Raw genomic sequence first — 22,859 nt, forward strand, 5'->3', positions numbered from 1 at the left:
GAAGAGTAATGCAAAGAATAGGAAGGTAATTGTGAATTAGAAGCCAAATTATGCCAGGCACAATTGAATAAGTTCTGACTTTTCCTACTGACAGACATGTATATTAATAGTTGGCACTTATTGAACCAAATATGAATATTCATCTTCATTTATATTTCAAGGCCTTTCATTCCTCAAGGACCACAGTGCTTTTGACCAATTTTCATCCACATTACTAAAATGACAGCTTTCACTCCTGGGCCCTGACAGAGGTCTGCAGAATTCATTGGAGGTCCTGGGAGGAGGGAACCAGCTCCCGCTCCCAGCTGTCCACAAACACTCATTAAGAGAGGCAAATATCCAGCAGAATCTCTGTGAGAATTTTTAATCACGCAAAGGCTCTGCTAATTAGGTAGCTGATGGGGCATAGAGAGCACAAGGACGAATTCTTTAAACAAAGGACTAGAAACTTTAAGAGCTTTAATTACTTGGGCACAGAGTTCATTTCAGAACTTGGGAGCAAATTATTCTAATAACAATAAGACCAAGTAGCAGGCCATATTAGTGAGAATTGTGTGGAAAAGTTCAATCTTCTTGGGCTGTCACAGCTGTGATTAGAGCGTATTGGAAACTGAGGGGGCTATAAAGGTATTAATAATAAACTTTATTGTGAACTGGGTTTGGTGCAGAAGTTTCCTATGCTCTCCTTTTCTGTGAGTTCTGCTTTGTCAGGGAGTACTGCACTGTGTCCTACACCTCAAAATGCTGGCCTAGCTCGAGAGGTGGATACTTTTACACAAATGAAGAACAATGCCTATTTTCAAAACAAAATACCCCCTTTTGTTTAATGCACCAGACTGTCTCCAAAACCTAACTGCTGGAAATGTGTTGCTTTCTTGTAGGCTAGAAGAAAATCCCTTTCACTGTCTGAAAATTATGGGTTGGGGTTTCTTTGCTTGTTTTATAAGTGCATAAAGAGCATGGCTGGGTTGTATGGTTTCTCCCAGGACACAGTTCAGGCTAAAACAATTTCCAGGATCCCTTTCTCTGAGATGGACTAAGAAAGAGTGAGGAATTGCTAAGGAAAAGGAAGATGCAGAAGCTTGAGGGATCCAAATTAGGGAATTGTGCTCTTCTACAAGTCAAGAAAATAATATAGAAAATACACAGCTCTCTTTCCCTTGGAAAGTGGAAAACAGCTGATGTGCTACTCTTGTTATTGCTGCTGAGAAACCTTAGCAAGCTCATCTGTAATTGAGCACAAGGAGCACATCCTGCCTGCATGCTGGATGAAAAGCTGATTTTCCTTGGACAATATTTGGGGTGATGGGGTAGGCGAGGAGCTATTTGCTGTCAGGAGCCTTGGACACTTAGTCAGGGGAGGGGGAACCACTGTCTGCTACACTTGCTGTAGATTAGAAGTCCTCTGTGAAGGTACATTTTGTGTGTTCTTCATTTTTTTATGAAGGGATGGTGACTTGTCTGGGTTCACTCTCTGACAAGGAGAAAGCTGATAACTTTTAAAATGTGTTTATATACATTTTAAGAAAACTGTTCTAAGCCAAGGGTTGCTTTTCAGTAGATTTAGTGCAAAACACATGTAAGTGTTAATCATATGTTAAGTGCTGGTGGAAATGTTAGTATCCAAAACCAACTTTTCTATCTAAAAGACTGCTCACTGCTGCTGGGAAGATGGGTTTGAATATGTCTGTTGAACATGGGTAAAGAGACAGGTGAAAATGTAAGTTGTGATAATTGAGGGCTAAATATTCTCAGTGAGTGATGGACTGGTGTTCAGAGTTGCAGAAAGAAATTGGAGAAGAAATAATTAAAGATATGTCTGCACAGAGAATTGGTCTGAGTTAAAGCTTCACTATCAGTTTTGAAACTTGAACAAATATTCTGCTTGTATTTGCTGTTGAGCTTGCTGCATGCTTTATCCACTGCAGAGGAAAGGCACTGCTAAAGAAAAACCACTGCAGTCTGTGGCTATAGACAGGCTTTCAGTTTGTGTGGACTTTTCCCACATGAATAACCAGAGGTCTGAGTGCAGTGAATATAGAGCTGAGTCGTTCCATTAGGAAGTCGTTCTGCCCACTGTGGTCCCTCAGCCATTTGTGAGAGCAGCTAGACTAACAAAATGTGGTACTGACAGAAGAGCTTTTGCTTTTCATTGTTGCTTTTTGGTTTTCTTTTATTTCCCCAGAGACCAGGTTAAGCTGACATGCAGGAGTAATTCTGTCACCTAAGATCCTAATATTTCTGACAGCAGTAAGAACAGAATAAACAAATAGGTACGGGAGAAAATGTGAACAGAAGATGGGGAGAGAGAAGTCCCATGTAGTACCTTCTTTTAAAACAATCCTTTTGTAATTTTGAAAAGTACTTAAACTTCAGGTATATTGTGCTGCCATTCTCTCCCTGGATCCTTTGGGGGAGTTGGGAATATTGTAGTTTGATGCTCATTTCATGTGCTGCTCTGTTTTTCTGGCTGTTGCTTTTACCCACTTGCACATCTGGCCTTGGACATGCAGCACACCAACAGTACTATCACCAGTTTGATTTAAACAAAAAAAAAACCAACCCCAAACCAAAACTTTGTAAAGCCCAGAGTCCAAGAGCATAGCTGAAACTGATTGGGTTTTTTTGCATAAGAATATATCTAATCTATTTTTATTAATAAGTACTGTCATAAATGTTAATATTTTACTCTTAAAAATTATATAAAACAAGCTTTTTACAGTTATGTTTAACTTTTTTTTGGGGGGGGGGGAGGAATATAATTTGTGGCAAAAGTGCCTGACCCTGCTGCATCACCTCAGCTGTTAAGACTCAGATGAACAAAGTTCCAGATTTTCAGCAGCTCTTTCGTATGTCAGATCTCTTTACAATTCCTTTTCTTTATAAGAGTAAATTGTGTCTTTTTCTTCTGTCTTTTTTAATTGTAGATATTAATTGCCCATTTTGTGTTCTGAAACTATGCTCTTTCAACTTGTACAGAGATCCTTAGCACAAAGACAATGTGTAAGACAAAAATATATACAAAGTTTTATCAGTACTGTGCTGAAGTTTTAAGTAGATCCATTTTCGACAGATTGTCAATATCAAAAATCCCAAAATGTGAACATTTTTGCACAGAAAGATGGCTGTCTATGCACATTTGTCAAATGTTATGTTCTGTTTTCTATTGGAAAAAGAGTCATTCATCATGTTACAATCACTGTCCAGTGCAAAGCTGATCAAGAGGCATAACCATTAATTCATATCTGTCCATAGATGTCAACTCTAAAGATGTATACAGTTTGTATGAAAATAATAAAAAATATTCAAGTAGTTGATTACAAGATTCTTTAGAACCACCCTCACGTCATTTTGAGGGATTTTACCCTGTAATGGGCATGTGAAGGAGCTTGACTTTAGAGTTGATACTTGAGGAAAATAATCTTGGAACTGCAAAAACTGCAAATGGCTCTTGAGTGTGGTTTCTTATCTAGAAAGGGAAATAGAAGAGAGAGAGATTTCTACAGATAATGTATTTTGATAGGTTTATGTCAAGAGAAGCTCTGAGAAACTTTTATGATGCAAAAATATTGGAATTCCTAATGCAGGCAGGAGAGCTGCTTTCATATTCATATCCTTACCCAAAGAAAAGAAAATAAGTCTTTCCCCTACCTTTCAGCAGTTAAGAGTTAGATGGGCTGTTTTCAGACAAAAAATGCTGAAATTACGGATATCAGCAAAAAGTCATTGTTTGGTGGCAACACTGGTAGAGACCAGCAGGTTTCTATGGATGAGGCAGACCTAATAGATCCCATACTGATTACATGGTTAAGATGCTGATTGAGAAGAACTTTCACCCTAACTGATGGGGTAGTCCTATTCTTCTCCTCAGTAGGATTTCCCTCTCTCCATTTGAAGCTGTGGCTGGGCCTTTGACAAATGCTCAATTTGGAGTACTCAGGCTTAAAATGGAGACTTTTAAAAATCTTTAATTGGCGCTAAGCGCTAGTTCGTCATGCAGCCCATTGTTTTGAACAAGGAGGCAGGACTAAAGAGTTAACTGCTTCCAATTGTAAATACATCAGTGGCAGGCACATTACAAAGCTCTATACAATCCTGCAGAGTAAATGGTGGACAGCTCATCACAATTAGGCATGGTCATAATGAAGAGCCAGAAGAGAGAAAAGGGGGCATGGGGAAAAACAGACCTTTTACAAATGTTTTATATGAAGAGAAATTATAGCTAAAAGGGATAGTTAATTAGTTTAAAGAATAGGTGGTAATGCCTTCTCTTTGCAGAAAAAGAAAACTTTGAATGCATGGAAAATGAGTGAGTCTCTAGCTGCTGATCTGGAAAAGGAGAAAACAATTCAAAGCAATACTGTACGTGGGTGTTTCTCAAAAGATGCTGTGGTGGGAAGTGTGTGATCTGAGTAGTTTGCTCTTAGCAGAGACAGTAGGCACTCTTGTGTTTGACAGAGACCCTGCATGTAGCCTTGTTTTCACTGGTGTGCATCTGTGTTATTGCAGGTGCTCAGCAGAGACTGGGATGCTCTTGGTTTGCTTCCCAGCTTTGCTTGCCTCTCAGGAAGGCAAGACCCATCTGTCTTGAGCTGAGAAGAATGCAGGGAAGAGCAAGGTTACAGCCAGGCTTGTGCTCTGGCCTTTTTGCAGTTTTCTGGCTAACCAGTCACCTGTAAAAAAAATTTCATTCTGAGATATGTTGTTTGGGGAAGAAATGAAGAATGGCAGTAATCTGTAGCAGATTGCTAAAGAGCAGTGTAGGTGTAAACTCAAGTACTGTAGTGCCTGTGAGATACAGGCTGTGGGACACTACAGGCTGTGGGAGGTGAAGCTTTTTCCAGCATCAATGAGTTTTTGTGTGTCTCTTCCTAGCACCAGTCCCACTGAGTGTATCTTGGGTAAGACGGATCTGTGTGTCAATAATAGAAACGCATTCTCCACATAGACTGCTGTTTTGGTAGGTATGAAGTGCAGTCCTTCCCCACAAAGCTGGTTGTGGGAAAGAAAGCTGCTTCTACAGCTGGTTTGTGTGTTACTGTGTTACACCACAGATTATGAGAGCTGCAGAATAGCTGCAATCTTTATTTTTTAGTCTGGGATTTTGGAACCGTGGTCATCACTCCCTATGACAACTATGGAATCAGTGTTGGTGTTAGCACAGTCTGTGTCTGCCACGTGGCACAAGACAGATTATGTTATAGTAGTGAATGGGATAAGGTTATTATTTCTCAGCTGTTTCTGCCTGTAGTAGCATGAGTACCACACTTTGTGTTCACAAAGAGGAAACTTATTTGTAGTAAGAGCTTGATTCTCTATTAATAAATGGGCAACTGCTGTGGGACTGCTTTGGTCTCTTTTGTCCCGGGGAAAGAAAAATTGGTATCGCATCTGTCTCTAATCTGTCACCTGAGTTCTCTTGGAAGTTGCCTGCTTCTACAACATCCATCAGTCTCCAAGGATAAGTAATATCCAACTGCATATGCCAATAGTTGTGGTATTGCTTCAACAACCCGTAGATCCTATTGTGGTTTTTGTGGTTAAAGTGGAGACACACAAGACAGAATTTTAAAATGCTAGTTTTCCTGCTGTTGAAATCAGTTGCAAGACTTATGAGGGAACAAAGTTGAGCCTGCTTTTGGCACTTCAAAAACCTTCCAGTAAAATATTTGATTTTTTCCATTAATTGTACATATTTGCTTGTCGTGCCTTCATAGAGAAAGCTGTAGCAAAAAGATTGTCTTTTGTCATTGTTCTCTGCAGACCCAAAATCAACATTTCTGTGACTCCCCTTTTCTTTAAACCATGTCTGATAAGGTCTGCTTTAGCATTTGAATATGTGCAAATAAGATGGATTCATGCCCCCAATTACATTTGTCTTGTACATGAACAAACAGTACGGTTAGAAATTTAAAGGATAAAACCTGTACCAGTGCCTTCATCAGGAGTTATGTGAATATAAGCCCTTTAAAAATTAGATTTCATTGGTAAAAATCAATGTAGAAGGGAAGGCAGAGCCATGGAAGGCAGGTATTCTGCTGCATGCTCAGGAATGCAGGAGTGTAAAAATGTAACTAGTATACAGATTAGATTCTTCAGGTCTCCCCAAACACTTCTTAAAGGGGTTTTTTAGAGTAAGAAAAAGAGAAATTTGTATCATATATTTTAAGAATAACGTTTTTTGTGTTTGTTTAGATTTAATATAGGGCTGGTAGTAGGCTGTGGGATATTGAAAGGGAAAATAGAGAATTGAGGATGCTGCTAGAAGGATAACAGACACACAGCATTGTTCTGAAAAAGACTTGCGTCCTTAAAACACTATTATGCAGACAAAATGTTGGAAGAAGTGCCTGAATGAAAATCTTGAAAGAATTAATAGGGTTTTGCATCACATTAGTACACATAAAAACCTAGGATAAAATAGGAAGTTGGAAGAAAATTTATTTTTCCACTCAACCTTCTAAAAGTACCTTGTTTTTATTGCTTGCACATCTATGCTTATGTAGAGACTAAAATTTCAATAATTTATTCAGTTTCTCTGCAGAAAGCTATCCTCAGCCTGTAAAAACATCTCTGTAACTCTGGTCTTTAGGTGGGTAGTGAGCCTGTAACAGATCAGTCCATTCCTGTCATTTTATAGAAGTACCCATCTTGGAAGCGGAAGACTCTGAAGTTTGACACAACAGAAGGAAAGCTCTTTCATACACTACCCAGGAGCTGGGTCAGAGAATTAAAGATCTTGAGAAAATTGTTTCTGTGAGATTGTATTTTATTTAACCATTTGGCTAAGCAGGGAGACAAAGTTGGAGGTGATCCAAGCCCAAGAATATGTGACAAGGCAAGATGAAGAACATATTTGAAAAGAGAGAGCAAGAGGTGGGCCCAAATAATGAAAAATTCTAACATTTTTAAAGATCATATTGACAAGGAAAAGTAGCAATTGATGGGAGGCCAGGCCTACAATACTTTCTTGCAGTTTTAGCAAAGTTCTGGTGACTTTTTCCATCAGTCTGTGAAGTATAAATGAGGCCTTTTGTAAAGACCCTCAGTCAGTTGGCTGGTAGAATCCCAGTGCAAAGATGAATGGATCAGGACAAGACTGTGAGGTCTGTGGATAATAAAGTCTCTGCAGAATTGCATCTCAGCCATGGGCAATTGCCAAGCAGAAGTCTCTTCATTACAAAGGTTTTGGTACTTCTGGAGGGTTATCTGGTAACAATGAACACAGCAGCCTGACCACCCTGCCCTTGTTTAGTGTGTTCACATTGCTGTTTGTATCAGACTGTGACTGTAAATCAAGCTTTTTTCTGGGCTGCCCTTTACATAGACAGTAGTATTCATGCTAAGCTTCAGTGTCTGCAAATACTTTCTAACATTTAAATGCTAGCTTTTAGCTAGAAAATGTTCTTTGTGACCAGATTTTTTTGTCACATCAAAACCTACCAAAATTCCCTTAACTGTAAGATTTATTAATAATTGGAAATTTGTTATTTAATCTAGAGTTCAAATGCAGTTACGTATGCCAACTTAATGCCACAAAATAGCCCAAGAATATTCTTAAGCAGTATGTCAGCTAAATTTTATTGCAGTTCCATTAGTATTACCATTAAGCAGCTGACTAAAGGTCATAATGAATACTTACTATTTTATATCACCCAGGAGGTACTAAGCACAGCTGGAGTCTATTTCACTACTTGAACACATATAATAGTCGACAAATTGTCGATCAGTGGATATGTCCATCTTATCAAAGTACTTTGTCTGCCCAAGTATGTAGCAATTCTTCTGGTGTGCATTGCATAATAGGTGGTGGAGGTTTTTTTAAAAAAGGGAAGTCCTTACTAAATGGCTGGTTGTTGCAGCCCTATTTTAAGTACTGCCTATGATTCTGTGCTTGTACTGATATTTCAGAAATGCTGTCAGGTCTTACATGGTTCTTGTTAACCAGTTTAGCAAGTGGAGTAGCAACTATTGAGATTTCTGGTGTTCAAGATGATGAAAATGATTCTGGAGATTTTATTTTATTGATGCTTTGTTGGTACTGCTTTTCATATTTTTCTGACCATATAATTCCTCCTACTGATGCCAAGTTCTGCTGGAACAGCAAGAAGATTATGCCCTTATTGTAATTTTTTTAACACCTGTTGCAAAATAAGCTTTGGCCCTTAACAAACCAGTTCTGTGGACTTAGAATGGATTTTTTAGAATAGTTGGTGGAAGAAAAAATCATGGAAATAGGTGCCCTTATTTATGGGATGATTTGAGCTTACTTTATTCTTCTTTCTTGTGAGAAGATAAATATAATGCAGAGCTGTGTGGGCAGCATGGACTTGGGATCCTTTTAACTGTTTTATCCATCTAATGTAGTTCACAATTGTAGTTGCAATAGGAAACCCCTGGCTTTAAGTAGAAGTACTTAATATTTTCAATTAGTGCTTTTTCCTGTTTCAAGTGGATTTTATGAGTACACGTAGCTACACAGGACAAAGGGACAACTTCTTTATGAAATATGAAAAAATATTCCACAATCCCCTTGGCCCTATTTCTTTTCACTACAGAAAGTCTATGAAACTTCAGACTGCATTCAATTTCACATTCATTTTGGCAGCAATGGTACTGCAAACCTACTCATTTCCTACAGGGCTTTTGCAATATGTATTTTAGCACAAGCAAGGACTGACTTTTGATCTAAAATGAACTAAAAATACTTTATTATCAAAAACTGTGTGTGTATGTGAGTGAAAAAGAGAGGTTAGGCCTCAGCTGGATTTTGCTTGTGTGTCTTTTGACACTAACTTGTTGAAAACAGAATAATTTACACTCAAATATGATTATATTAACAAGCAAAAATAGGCTCCTCATCTAAAAGTTTATGCTCTAAAGCCTTCAGGTGAGTGAATTTATCTCCTTTTCTTCATAAACACAAATTTTCTTCTTTTCAGCAGCAACTCTTTCTGCTTTAGTCCATTAGCACTAGGCACTCTCTCTTACTATTAGTAGCAAATTGCAAGAAGAGAAAGGGTTAAATTTTTATGTCAAAATACCTTGTTGGCCTTACCAGTCTGAGTAATTAGGTAATTCAGCAGCCACAGTTCAATGGGACTGGATCTTCAAATGTTGCTCTTCTCCACACTTCGTCCTGGCAGAAGCTGGGAATGTAACTGAGGCCACAAAAGAAATGGGATATCTCAGAAATGTCCCAAACCTCATGGTTATCACCAAAGTACATGCTTGTCAGGTGGTCAGCATCTCTGGTGGGGCATAGCAGAACTGCAGGTTGAGGTTTTGCCTTCCCATAAAGGGATCAAAAAGGTGTGTCTTAGACTTCCTTGTCAGAGTATCTCAATCTGCTGTGAACAGTGAAGCTGCCTTGAGATTCAATAGAAATTGAAAAATGCAGAGAGAAAAAAGGGGAAGGAAAATTGAGAGATATTTTAAGAGTACCATAGGCTTAAAAACCCAAAAGTCCAGTACTGTATCAGAGAGAAATAGAAGCCACACTTGTAATAAGTGGCTTTTATGCTCTATATACACACACATATCAGTTGTTATCTCTGCAAAGCTCTTTCAGACTAGAAATAATGGAATATAAAAATTCAAAAGAGAAGAAATTATGATTCCTGCCAACAGAATCAAGGACTATGGCTTTTGCAGCATGTTTAGGGTAAAAAACTATTCCCCAAGTATCCACAGACCCAAAGAACTGTATCGATCATTTACTAGATGGAAACCTCCAAATTATTTATAGTGCAGAAAAAAATTCCCATATATGAATAAATAAACACTTATCTTGCACTTGGACAGAAACATGGTGGTGTGTCCAAATAATGTATAAGTGCAATGAACAACTTTAAAATCCATTAGTTAGTTAAAGAAGGTCTTTAAAAAATAAACATTTTGGGTTTAGTTAAAGCAGGCTTAGTTGACCTCAGTGCAAGAGTCCTAAAAGACTTTGCTGAGATGATTTCTGGTCAACCTCTTCATTTTTATTAACAGGTGATTTTTTTTTGCATATTTTAAAACCTGAGTCATAAAATTGTGCTAGTGTACAGAACTGTGAGCTGAATGGTTTTGATTTGTATAGATTAGTCAGCTTGCTATTGATTGCAGGTAAATTAATGGAGAAGCTGATCACAAATTCAGAAAAGGATTACAGAATGGAATAGATCATGGCTGTCACATAGTTTTATGATGAAAACACCTTGTAAAACAAACTTCCAGTTTTCTCTTGCAGTTATAAGTCTAATGAATGTACTGTTTAGACAGAAGGTATTTAGGCTTCAAAAAACTGTTAATGCCATTGTTGAATTAAGAGGAACAGTAGTGCTGTCACAACAGTATCTAACAAACAAACTGAAACTGGCCTCACTGGCAGATGCTAAAGAGTAGATTTTACTGAAGAGTGCTTGTTCTGTGGGATGTTTCCAATGGCATCCTGCTAGGACTGGTTCTGGCAGCGTTTGGTGTCAGCACTGACTGGACATCAAGCCACGACATCTTGGCCAAGAACATTTTTGGACAAAGATTAGTGGAAAATTATGAGGGAAGGCATCTTCAGGTTTTTATTACTTCATGTCACATAGACTCTACCTTCTTGGAATAAAATGTATTTTGACACACTCCGGTGTAAGGTTGTACAGAGGAGACAAGAGTCTACAGAAATGGCAACTGCATCCTGTGAAACAGTCATGGACTTAAAAGATTTTGAGGTCACAGTGGCAAGAGTGATGAATTGGAGCTCTTAGGGAAGTGTGCTCAGAGAGGCCAGTGGGATTCCTGGATGTGGCAGTAGTGGGCTGGAAAGTGATTTTTACCTCCTACAACTGAGTAACTAAGTGTTTCCCAATCAATACTCTGCTAACTGTTCTCTTACAGACCCTTTGTATTATCTGGGGAGGCAGCTTGTCTTTGTCATTGTCGTTCATGCTTCCTTAGCTCAATGTTATAGGCAGAATGTTATGAAGCAGAAGAACAGGTACACAAGCAATTTCTTGGATAAAAGCCCCAAAGTACAGAACTTTTTCACCTGAGATGGTCTGTGGTCAATGCCCTAAAAGAAGACTCACGTGTCATTGAGTTGAGTTGTTACTGGTTCCATGCAGCTTCTCTGTATGACCTAGAGCTGGTTTTGACAGCACCTGCAGTGGTGGTGAGAGAGAGAAGGTTGTGATCCCTACTCTTGAGATGCATTTCCTCTGGGACATCATAGAAATCGTGCTCAGATTTCATGATTTGAAATCATGCCCATCTGCAGAGTAGGGCCAATGCCTCTTCCCAGTCCTGGAGGCAATCTGAGGGTGAGCACATTAATGACAGTGTGAGGACACTGCAGCAGTGAGCCCCTTGGGGAGAGCTTTGGAATAAATGAGACAAACACCTTGTGTAGGGGGATATAAAGGAATCTGTTTGGGCAAATGTCTTCCTCACAAATGCTGTGCAGGAATATCAGCCAGTCTAACAGAAACCTGACTGCAAGTTTGTTTTAAAACTATTTTTAAATGTTTAAGACTTAATATAAAATGTGTTGGCATTAGTGTATTTGTAGAAGTGCTTCAGTTCCACTTAAGCACTGGATATCCATTTACATTCAGGAATGTATCACTCCTTTATTAAATATATACTCCAAGGCCCTAACACAGTCTCCAAGTAGCAGTTCTACATTCATGTATTCTTTATCACTTCTGAAACATTTAGTTCTGTGTAAAACATTTAAGTTCCTTGCTGTCTCTAAGTACTGTGGCAGCCGTGTGCATGGCCAGAGAAGACAAAGATGAACTGTTTATTAACATATTAATTAATGTTTTAAAATTCAGCAAGTCATTTTAAATGACATAGATACAAAGACATCTTCATACAAAAGTGGTTTTGGACTAAATATAACTTACTTGAAGACAGTAAGCCTAAATATGTGGGAAGACCAGAATACTGCTCAAACTGGTCAAAAGAAGCTACGTGTTTGCCTTAAAAAAAAATTGTTTACTGGCAAAAATTTTAATGTTTTTCTTGCTTTTAGGTAGCCAGACTCTTCTTAACATTTTTTCCAAATTCTTTGCAAGGGGTAGTAGCTCAGTTATTCGATAGCTAACTGACAATAATTAGCCTATTATGATGATTAATGCTTATTCAGGACATTTAATTTGCATGCTATAAGCACAGTGAGACAGCTAATTTGAAGTTATGCCAAATACAGTATTTAGTTTTTATATACAACATTTGTTTGCCTTTCCAAATATAAAATAATTGACAAGAATAATCATAGCTGAGGATGTTAGGTTAGCAAGTTTTCATTTCTCTTTTTAATAACAATGATGTGTTACTTAGTGAACCAATTAGCAAGGTAAACTTTACTTGCATTAAAAAATGCGTAAGGCTAAGGAAGTATTTCTAAATTGTAGTTAATGGAATGTCAACAAAGATGCATATTCTGTCATTTTTGCCCAGGTGAGAACCATCTGTCCTAGACAGATAGCATTTCTCCAACTTTTCACAAGGAAGAAGGATACAAGGTCATTTTTATGCACCTTGTAATGAGGATTGACTTTATGAAAGTCAATTAAACTACTAGGCCTTAGCCATAGTTTCAAAGAAATAGACAGTGAAAGAATAAATGTCTTTAATCATGGTTACTAGAAGCCTTCACTTTTTTCCTCAGTAAATGCCTACATATTCATGTGGAACTTGCATCTTGTTCAGGGTATTTGGAGGGGCAAATTTGCCTTGCTGCTTCTGATTGCCTGGGTTCTTTGACCCAGACAGCAGAGCACACTCTAAAATGTGATGCTCTTCTCCGAAAGCTTCAGTGTCTCTGGATTTGAAGCTTAAGTCTCCTCAAGTGTGCTTCAAAAGAAAATGCCAAAAGGGGAAACATGTAGGGGCTTGTAGAAGAAAAAGAATGTCTGCAGTGTTGTCTGGAAATTGATGTGGTGCCTTTGGAAGATAAGGGAAAAGACATGTTTCTTTACAGGAAACGTCGATGTTTCCTTCAAAGTCTTACTTAGGCTTCAGCCTTTGAAGCAGTATGCATTGCAAAATTCCTTCATGGTCCTCATATTAGATAGCACATCTACATTCATGTACCAGTCCAACCAGTCATCTAATCATCTCTGCTTAATAAGTATTTCTGCTTGTTTTCTGCAAAAGGCACTTCTGGCTGTTCTCTCCAGCTAAGCGAACATCTGGACTGCAGGTCACTGATGAGAAGCAGAAGCATCTATCTTTTGTGTAGTGCCCTAATTTATTTTTTAAAATTTTTGGTTTTTTACCATCTATCAACCTCAGATTTGAAATACCTGGGATATGTTACAGTATATTTATTCTTGTTCATACCATTGTTTCCTCAAACTGCTGAGGAAGCAAAGCGTCTGGATGTTTCTGACTCTGAGGAATAAGAGGGAGAAGAAACAATTGTTCTCCTAGAGGTGATGGCAAGACCCCAAGCCTCTGTTGCTTGCCCAGAGTCCTTTTAACCTTTTGTTATTTGGAAGAAGCTGGCAGTCTGTATTTATCTGTGTGAAAAATAGTGCACCTATTTCTATCCATTTGACCTCCCCTCCCCTGAAATGATCACAAGCCAGCCATGCAGGTCATATCCAGCACTTACTCCAGCACTTCCACTTTCTTGCTGAGGCCCAGTCACAGCATTTACCACGCTCTTACAAGGAGCCAATTAGTGTGCCCTGAATCCATTAAAGTAGAACAGAGCAGCTATGCCTGCACTACTAACTAAGCAAGACCAGGCATGGACTTGTGTGCATCCACAGGGCTTCGGTGCCCGTGGCCATGGCACGATTTTTGTCCTGGCCCAGGCTGGCCCTGCCCTCGATGATGCCCAGGTGTGGGGCAGGGGTTTGCGGAGGTCCTTTAATGAGCAGGGTGAATGAGGGCTGCTCCCATGGTGGGGGTGCAAAGAATTTGGCCCACAGACAGGAGCCATGCTGCACCTCTTAGGGCTTTGTCCCTTTTGTTTACAATTACAGCCATAGAAAAAGGAGAAACTGTTCACAGTTTCTCAGTAAGAATATGGGGAATCACTGGTTATCCGCCACCTACTTAGATCCTCTTTATTTTATTTTTCTATTACATCTCCCAATACTTCATTACCACCTTTGTAACTTAGAGGAGTGCAGGGACCAATTTAAAATCCATTGAAAGGGTCTTGGGCTTTCTGTAGTGGCTCCTGGATCAGGGCCAGGGGGTATAAACTGCTAGTGGCAAGTTTACAACAGTGCTCCCTTTGTGGGTGCCACTGCTGGGGCTTACTGAGGTGGCTGAACACTTTAACAAAAGTGATTTTGCAGATTAACCCTGTGACAAGCTGTGTGTTCTCAGTGGGAACTCTTCCAAATTTTTAAAAACAATTATAGTTCTCTATCCATGAACGCTGGACTATCACATTCTGCCAACACATGGAAGCTTCAGAGAGGATTTTTTGGGCTATGCTGAATCTCCCTCTGTCTTTGTATTCAAACTAATCTAATCAGAGATTAATTTGCTACTTGCTTTATTATCCCCATATTCAAACACACACAATGCAGTATTTTGTGAGCTTACTTCTGAAATAGATTCTAGCAAGCTTAAAAAAAAGAATAGCCTCCTTGCACTGCATATATACCCACTTAGCACTATGCTAGTCATGCATTAAAAATACTTCTGATCTGGTATTACCAAGGAAAATTAACTGTAAACTGAAAGGAAAAGTGGTGCACCACACTTCAGTCTCAATCCTACTCTTTCAGTCTTGTATTTATTCAAGTCAAGTGTAATATAAGTACATTAGTCAGTAATTTGGTTTTTACTTATTCACAGGCAAAAATCATCATTTCCTTAGTTTGATAAAAATTGTTCTGATGGAAATGCAAATCTTCAGGAGAAGTTCTGACACGGTTTAAATGGTCCATTGCATGTTTTTGATCACTTATATGAAGTCAAGGACTACCTCACTTGAAGCAAAACTCTCAGTTAAACCAAAACATGAAACATGTTCTTGGGAGAGCAGCTGCCTAAGAAAAGTATTGTGTTAAATTCTACCTATGCTGGTAGTTGGAAAGCAAAGAGGTTGCATTACTAATGGATAAATCAAGCTGATGAATTATTGCAACAAAATCTTTTTTAAAAAATTGAAACTGTTCTTAGTTGAAACGTGTTGAAGCTCAGAGAGTAGGTTCACAGTAGGTTTTCTAGTGAGGGATTATTTTTTTTGTTACAGATGGGATCATTTGTGGTTAGGTTTCATTTTTACTGTTGTTGAAAACTTAGCTTAAACTTGTCCTTGTGAAGCTGGGAAGTGCTTGATATATTTGTGCAGCCTTGAATTCACCGTGCACAAACAAAAAATCCAGCCATGTGGAAGTTGCAGTGATGATTTCCCGGCAACCAGTGGCTTGTGGCTTGCAAAGCATTTTTTTTACTATTTCAGTTGTGATTTGCTACATTCTGCTCTTTTTTTTTACATAACATGTAAAGGTCTCTTGTTGTTTGTGTATCATTGATACAATTCTCCTGCTACCAAAAGCAAAGAAGGCAGTAGTGCTTTGAATAGAGGGTGCCTGATTGATAAGCTAGTTGCAGCCAAACCTGCTCTGCCTAATTGTCTTTCAAATGCCCTCATTAATCAAACAGAGGGGTAACGCTGACAGGAGGGCTGTCACTGTTTTCATGATTTCCTACCACTCACCTCGCAGTGTGAGACCTGGCTGCGTACCCAAATCATGGCCTTTAAAGCAGTTCTAATGCCTGCTCACTGCAGAGCACACCTGGCTTTGGTGGGATGGGGGCCTGCCCAACTCTGAGGCATGATCTATCCCAGGAGACCAATTTAGCAGTTATTTAATGATTCATAGCTTGATGTCTGGAAATGAGTGCTCCACACGATAACATACATAAACAAATTTAATTAGTTTTTGCCTTTTTTGCATAAGTAGCCACCAGTGTATTAAAGCTGCAAACAAAACAGGTAGGCTGCCTGGAAAGTCATTGAAGCTGGTTAACAGCAGATCTTTGTAAAAGGCTATGGTGCTTTCTTTCATCTGCTGATAGTCACTGATGACTCTTTGGTCAGGTCCTGAAGTTGCTGGGTTTGCTTATTAAGGACAAGGGAAGCAGCTGTCTCAACTATCTTCTGCCTAGGTGCTGGCATTACCTACCTACAGCAAAACTTGGTAGTCTCTCATCTACTTCCCTTCAAAGCTGCAGAACATAATACTTTTTTGGAACTGCTTTAAAAGGATCTGCTTCGTATATTTCCTGTTTGCAATCTATTAGAAATATTATTTAGTAAACATCAACCTGAGTTATTGTTCAGAGATAGGGATTTATATATTTGCATTTTTATTGAATGTACATGAAAACGTTGCAGAATTATTTCTAGTTGTGCACATTACAAAATAGGGCAAAATATTTAATGCTTAAGAAAGCAAATTGAAAGCTTAAGGGACGGAATTTTTTTTTTTTAACCTTCTTTTGCAACATTGCATAATTAACACTGGTGATGTATGAAGTGAATGGGGGCTTGTTTCTCTGCTGTTAAGTGTTTCATATTCTCTGTGGAGCAGAATTCTAGAATTGATAGTCCAGAATAATATCTTGTCATTCTCCTAAGCAATATAAGTGAATATATTTTGCATGAAAAAGTTGTATTTTGCATATATTCATATTAAGTGAAATTCTTACTTTAATAACATTTCAGGGCTGAAAATTATTCAGCAAAACACATACAATTATTTTATACTGGAGAGTTTCTTTGGACTCTAGACAGCAGAGCAATATACCTTGTCTTTTCTTCTTCATCTGGGAATAGCTTCTACCCACTGAGTGGAATATTTACTCCTATGAAAGGTGCCTTTTTCTTTAATAGGGCAGTTTGAGCATAATTTTTTGCAGATTTTGGTTTTGGATTACAAACTGTCTAAACCAGACACCTTGTTTTCCTGAACACGCAGAGGAAAAATCTTAGCATGGAACACATTGGTTCCAGGAATCCTGCAGTCATCACTTTATAAATGTGCTTGATCTCAGGCTTGAACAAGGGGGACCAAGTCATGATTTAAGATCATATTCTGCTATCCAAAAGTGAAATTCTGTCTCCAGCAAGTTCAGTGGAAACTTCGTTATTGGTCTCAGTGGGGCCAAATTTTATTTTTGTTGAAGTATTGAGAACCTTGAAAGCAATTTAGACTGGGAGAGAAGGTGGGAACTGGGGACAAATTGCTTTTGACCTTTTTATTTTAGAAATTTAACAGAGACCATTGGCTCATTTCTGCCAGTACCTCCCAACACCTATCAGAAAATGTATTTTCTCTGAGTCACTATTAATTTTATATCATGGCATTTTATTTTATTATGAGAGACAGGGTTCCAAGTGGTGTGATTTATAGGACACACATACCTGGGTAGATACTGCCTCCTGTTTTCTCTCCTCTATAACCCAAAACAAAGACCTTAAAGGGATATATTAAAATCAAGACACCTGCTCCTAAAATTTGACTGACTTTAACAAAACCAGAAGGAGGTATGTAAACATTTCCAAAGGCCTATGATTAATCTAATGAACTCATTCAATGCCTGTAAGTTGGGCTCTGTGGGCACTCATAAGGATTTTTGATTAGTGTCATCGTGCCCCCTATAAATCTATTTTCTCAGGAGTTTATATCTCGGTCATAAAAACTTGTCCTGCAGTGAAAGGTCTTGGCCTACTGGCAAAATTATTACTATTCTTACTGCATTCGAAAAGCAATCCTTGCATCTTGTTCCCATCCTCTAGAAACACTCTTTCTTTCTTTTTTTCTTCTGTGTATAATGCAGCCCCAACCCATTTGTTTGGTAATTTAATTAGGTAATATTAATCAGTATACATATCCTTTCTTACACAGATTGTGGACTGAACAGTTATAGCCTTGTTACTGTTACCTGGCTGCTTGTGTTGACCCCTGGCAGACTTAGTCCATAGGGCCCTCACTTGAGAAAATCTGTCAGCGCATCTGCTTGGATTTCTGTTTTCTGTTTCAAATTTGGGTTCCCTGAATCAGGATAACCCTTTAAGATACAGTGAGGAATCAAATTTTGTATTTAAGTGTCTTCCCAAGAGCTACAAGAGGTCACACCATTTTAAGACTTCACATATGGGTTCTTCAGCTGTGACCCAGAGCCCTTTCAGGCCTGGTTATCTGAAGTTTTGTATATGTTGAATGTGGCCCACAGGTCTCTTAAAGAGCACAGATGATATTTGACAGGATCTACAAAACAGATGAAACAGTGACTACTTTATTTTGAGACTGGCCAGAGCCTGCTGCTCAGAGTTAGTACAGGTACCACCTTGACAATTTGTTGCTGTGTCTGCTCCTTAGGGAAGAGCAGTGCTGGACAGTGCTGCCTTCCGTGTAACAGGTGATGTTCTTGCTGTCCAGGCAAATGAAAACTTTGTTTTTGTTCTGACTGGCCTCCTAGTGGCAGGGATTCCCCTCTGCAGCCAGCTCAATAAAGCATTTGCATGGGAAGTAAATTGTTAGTGATTTATGTTTTGGGTTTGTCTATAGAATATTCAGTGAAATTGTTGTTGAGAAAAGCGCTCTGCTATTCCCATTTAAGATCAGGCATGGGCTTTAGCTAAACCAATGCTTTATTTCTTTGTGGGACTGTTGTGAATCATGCAAAAAAGAAAAATTGCAGAGTGCTTCCCTAAAAGAAATGTAGTGTAGTATCTGATTGCAAGTAGTTAAGAGCAACAGGGCTTAAAAAGTGCTAAAATTGAGGAAGTGAGTAGGAATTGGTAGATGACAATTCCTGTGCCAGTTGGGCGTCTGGAGGCAGCACTATTCCCAGCCTGGCCACGCTGGGGCTGGCTTCTGCCTTCGCAGGAGCAGGAGAGGAGAATCTGCCACGGGGCAGCTGCAGGAAGATCAGTAATCAGATCCCTAATAACTTGAGTGACTGCTGCAGGCACACTTTGGAACAAATAGATTGCACCCTGGCAACACAGTGCAGAGTGATGGTGTGGGTTAGGCAGACCGAAATAACTGGATAGAGTTGAATGAAACTGATTAATTTTTCAATACTTTTAGCTGGTCGTGTGCCAAAACTTATTTTCTTCTATCTAGCAATCATAGTTGTGATATATTAAGAATAAATAATATTATAAGGGAGTTTTCATTAGTAGTAAAAAGGCTATTTCATCTTACTTTTCCTTTTGTTTTTCTCATGTATAATTTAAACTATGACTTTAACAGTTTATTAGCTACAGCTTTTTTTAAAAAATAAACAAACAAACAAGAAAAAACCACTCAAACCATACAAAAACAAGGTGGTAATATAATACTTAAATGACCATTTTGGGTTTTTGTGTTGCAGAAAAAATGTTACTCGTTCAGATCTGGTGAGGAAGAGGTGGGAATACATTGGTGGAGAAAGACATACATGGTAAGAATTTGTCACTAAAGAAAAAACATACAGGACTGTCATCTATGTTAAATGCTGATAGCTCATGGATTAGACTTTATCTGAGGGCTTATTTGTCCTTTAGGTATGTATACATCTGTGAGTACAGTGCTAATGGTGATTATTGCTCTGATGGATCATCTGCCCAAAAATAATAATTGAAAGGACTTTCCTGAGTTTGTAACATTAGCTTATCCCATGGGAAAAATGCATAGATGAGAAGATCTCCATTATGAAATGGAGATGTATGGAGCAGTTTCTCTCTCGTTTGGTATTGTCCAGTATTTTGTTTGTTTTTATAAAGGCTTAACAGTAAAAACTGAAATTTTATATCAAACTTCAGCAGAAAAATATAGTTACTGGTGAAAGATGCTTATTGGATTTTGGTTTATAATAACAAAAGTATTTGGTCTGAAAGTGCTTTAGTGATGGATTCAGAACAGCTATCTGGTGGAAGTCAGCTCTGGAAAGGACATAAGAAACCCAAGAGTTATTACTTCAGCAAAGTCAAACTCATTTATGCCTTTTAATTGTTTTTACTGTGTGAACTTACCCTCTTGAAACTATGACTGATTAAAACAAAGGTGTTGTTTCTAGAAGGGACAGGATTGTGAAAGTCAACTGAAATATTACCCGGGAGTTTGGTATGAAAATTTTCATTTCAAGGAACAGACACCTAACACTGCTAATTTGTCAGAGATGCTGGGTTTGACCTCTGGTGAGTGAGATCTTTGTGGGTGACATTCAGATGTCTTCACCAAGACATAAGAAATGTAGATATCAAAGGCTGGGGAAGTCACCCCAGATTCACTTTACAGTCAATTGAGGAAAAATGGGCACCTTCAGAGAGTGATTCATCTCAGCCTAAAATAGGCAGGTCAGACAACTTGCCCCCTGGAGATGCCTGTTTCTCACCATTGAGTGTAGAAAAGCCTACAGTGACAAATTCAGAATTAAATGTGTAACCTTTCAGTGTCTAAAGCTAGGTTAGATGAATCTCACCATGAGGTAAAAAGGACAGGCTCTGCCAGCTGTGCTAGTGGTGAATAACAGCTTCCTGGGGTGCTCCAGTGGGACTGTTTTTGGAAGGAATTGAAAAGGTCTGGCTGAGAAGTTCTGGGGGGGTTCCCAAGACGAATGATCCCAATGATGATTTTTGGGGTTTGTTTAATTTTTAGTTTCATTGGTAGTAGGTAGTTTTCTTTTTCTTCCCCCCTGTGGAATCCTAAAAATGAAGGTGTCCTTTATTCTGTTGAGTGGTAAAAGTTGCTGTGGGATTTCTTTTTAAAAGCCAATGGCTGTCTATTATTTGTTGTCCCATTTCCCTTCCCCATTTGTAGTGTTGCAGAATGCAGATACAAAGTGGCTACCCTGTTAATCCAGTAAGCATAGAGGAAGTGGGTAGAAGCTTTTTAAAGCCTGGCAATGTACACTGGTCTTGGAGGATGTCTGTGAGATTGAAGATCCAGCTACATTTGTAATCAAAATCCTTGCCTGTTTAAAATTTAAAAAAAACCAAAAATTCAGAAAGACATGGGAATGAATTGTTGTGGCTGCTTTATACATTTGCTATTAATGGAGTTAATCCAGGAAGGATATAATATGAAAATATTTAGAGAAAAATTGTGGTTTTGTGTAGTTTACAAATTAGGAAAACAAGGTTGCTCAGCAGACCCTTGCTTTAAAAAGAATTGCCCTGAGCACTGAGCTATACTGTGATAGAATATGTTCAGCCTTTTAGGTCACAGGATACTTTCCATGCTGAACTCCTGTAAACACAATTTGAACATAACAGGAGCATGACGGCTTTTTTGCTCCCCAGAAATCCCCAGAAGTGGGAGGATGGAAAAAGTCCCAATAGTATTTATGACTTTTATTTTCTGTTGTTCAGAGAACATGCCAAACATAAAATAATTAGAACTTTGTGCTCGAGGTCATACTGGTTCAGTGAATTTATACCTGAGCTGATGTTTTTGGTTACAGAGTGTTCTGAATTTCCTGACAGTCATGGAAGTGGTAAAGTGGCTCAATAGTTCAACACTCTTGTAACCTGCTGTTATTTGTTTTTATTGAGGTTTTTTCATGTCTTGACAAATACTAAAAATAGGACATAGATTGTCCCAAATCTTGAATGTACCAAGTGACTAAAAAAAAAAAAAAAAAAAAATCTAACAGACATATAGGAAGGAAGCTTAAACTTTTACAACTTCTTACATCTTCTCTTACTCATATGTCCACAAACTAAGTCCCTTCTTATTTAAATATTTCCCTGTATAACCTACCACATCAAATGTTCTACGAGTTTAGCTGCTTGTAATTTACCAGGAGAACAAGAGGAAAGTGCATAGAAGGCAGGCTTCCTACTTTGAACTGAAATTGTGCACTGCCTTCATTAATAGTGGTAGGATCTCTAAGCAAACAACATCAACGAGTGTTTGTAAATTTAAATTCAGCCAAGCATGCTGTGTAATACTCTGTATCCCTCTTCAGACAACTCAGAAATGAGGTAGTTCTGAGCATGTGCTGGCAGTTGTGTGCATGTTGCTTAATCACTCTTGTGTGTACAACTTATGGGCTGCTTCACCTACATTTACTTTTCATTTAGCCCTTTTCAGTTACCCATTCAAAAATCTTTGAAGACTGTTCCTCAGTCCTGTAATCTCTCTTCATTGCAAATGAGTAGAGCCACAAAGAGAACTTGAACAGAATTCATTCTCTTCTGTGTAAAAGAGAATGGATAAAAGCTTGACTTTAATACAGGTATGTGATAACGCTGCTGTTATAAGGCACCTTTTGACCGCATAGCAAACGAGCTGAAATAATCTGTTCCTTATCATGCAAGGCCTTCCTAATTAATGGGAGAAATCCTTCATCAGAAAGATGAGCAAAACTGAGTAGAACTGAGTACACTAATGCTGTGAAAGGGCAAATTTCCCTGTACTTCTGTAGTTGCTACTGTTTGCAGTCTGGAGGCAGGTAACGCTTCTGAATGCAAAGTGAAATTAGGGGAGTGGGATAATTCTTTCAGAAGTAGAGAAAAGAATTTTACCTTCACTAAAAATCAGGGATTGTCTTTCTTGTATTGGGATGGCTGGAAAGTAATTTTATATATCTATTTTTGATTTGGTTCACTTGGAGTGTAACTTATTTACTTGAAAAATATTTATATGGAAACATAGTGGAGCCTTCCTAGCTACTCTGATTTTCATCACAGTGGCAGTCTTGATGGCCTTCTTCCAGGACTGCTATGATCAGAATATAGTTTATATTTTGAGTTTTACAGAATATCTTCCTGAGTTCAATTTCAGAATAATCGCAGCACTGTTATACTTTGAAAATAATAACTATTTGTGTGGGATTTAAGAGGTGTTTCAGGGTCTGTCATCCAGTGAAATTTCTCGGGTTGTCGAAAGGATGGTTTGAGTAACTCT

The 22,859-nt window shown here is 38.5% G+C and overlaps 1 long non-coding RNA gene across 4 annotated transcripts in view; it reads left to right on the plus strand.

The window, feature by feature from the left end:
- The window catches only part of LOC138111290 (uncharacterized), a 204,176-nt gene that overhangs the window by 62,093 nt on the left and 119,224 nt on the right, over positions 1–22,859 (plus strand). For all 4 annotated transcript variants that reach the window (XR_011151309.1, XR_011151307.1, XR_011151308.1 and 1 more), the window contains exon 2: positions 19,342–19,410. This is a non-coding gene — a long non-coding RNA (uncharacterized lncRNA). The remainder of the gene's footprint in view (positions 1–19,341; positions 19,411–22,859) is intronic.

Source organism: Aphelocoma coerulescens, chromosome 5 (genome assembly GCF_041296385.1).
Source record: "Aphelocoma coerulescens isolate FSJ_1873_10779 chromosome 5, UR_Acoe_1.0, whole genome shotgun sequence".
Taxonomy (NCBI): Eukaryota; Metazoa; Chordata; class Aves; order Passeriformes; family Corvidae; genus Aphelocoma; species Aphelocoma coerulescens.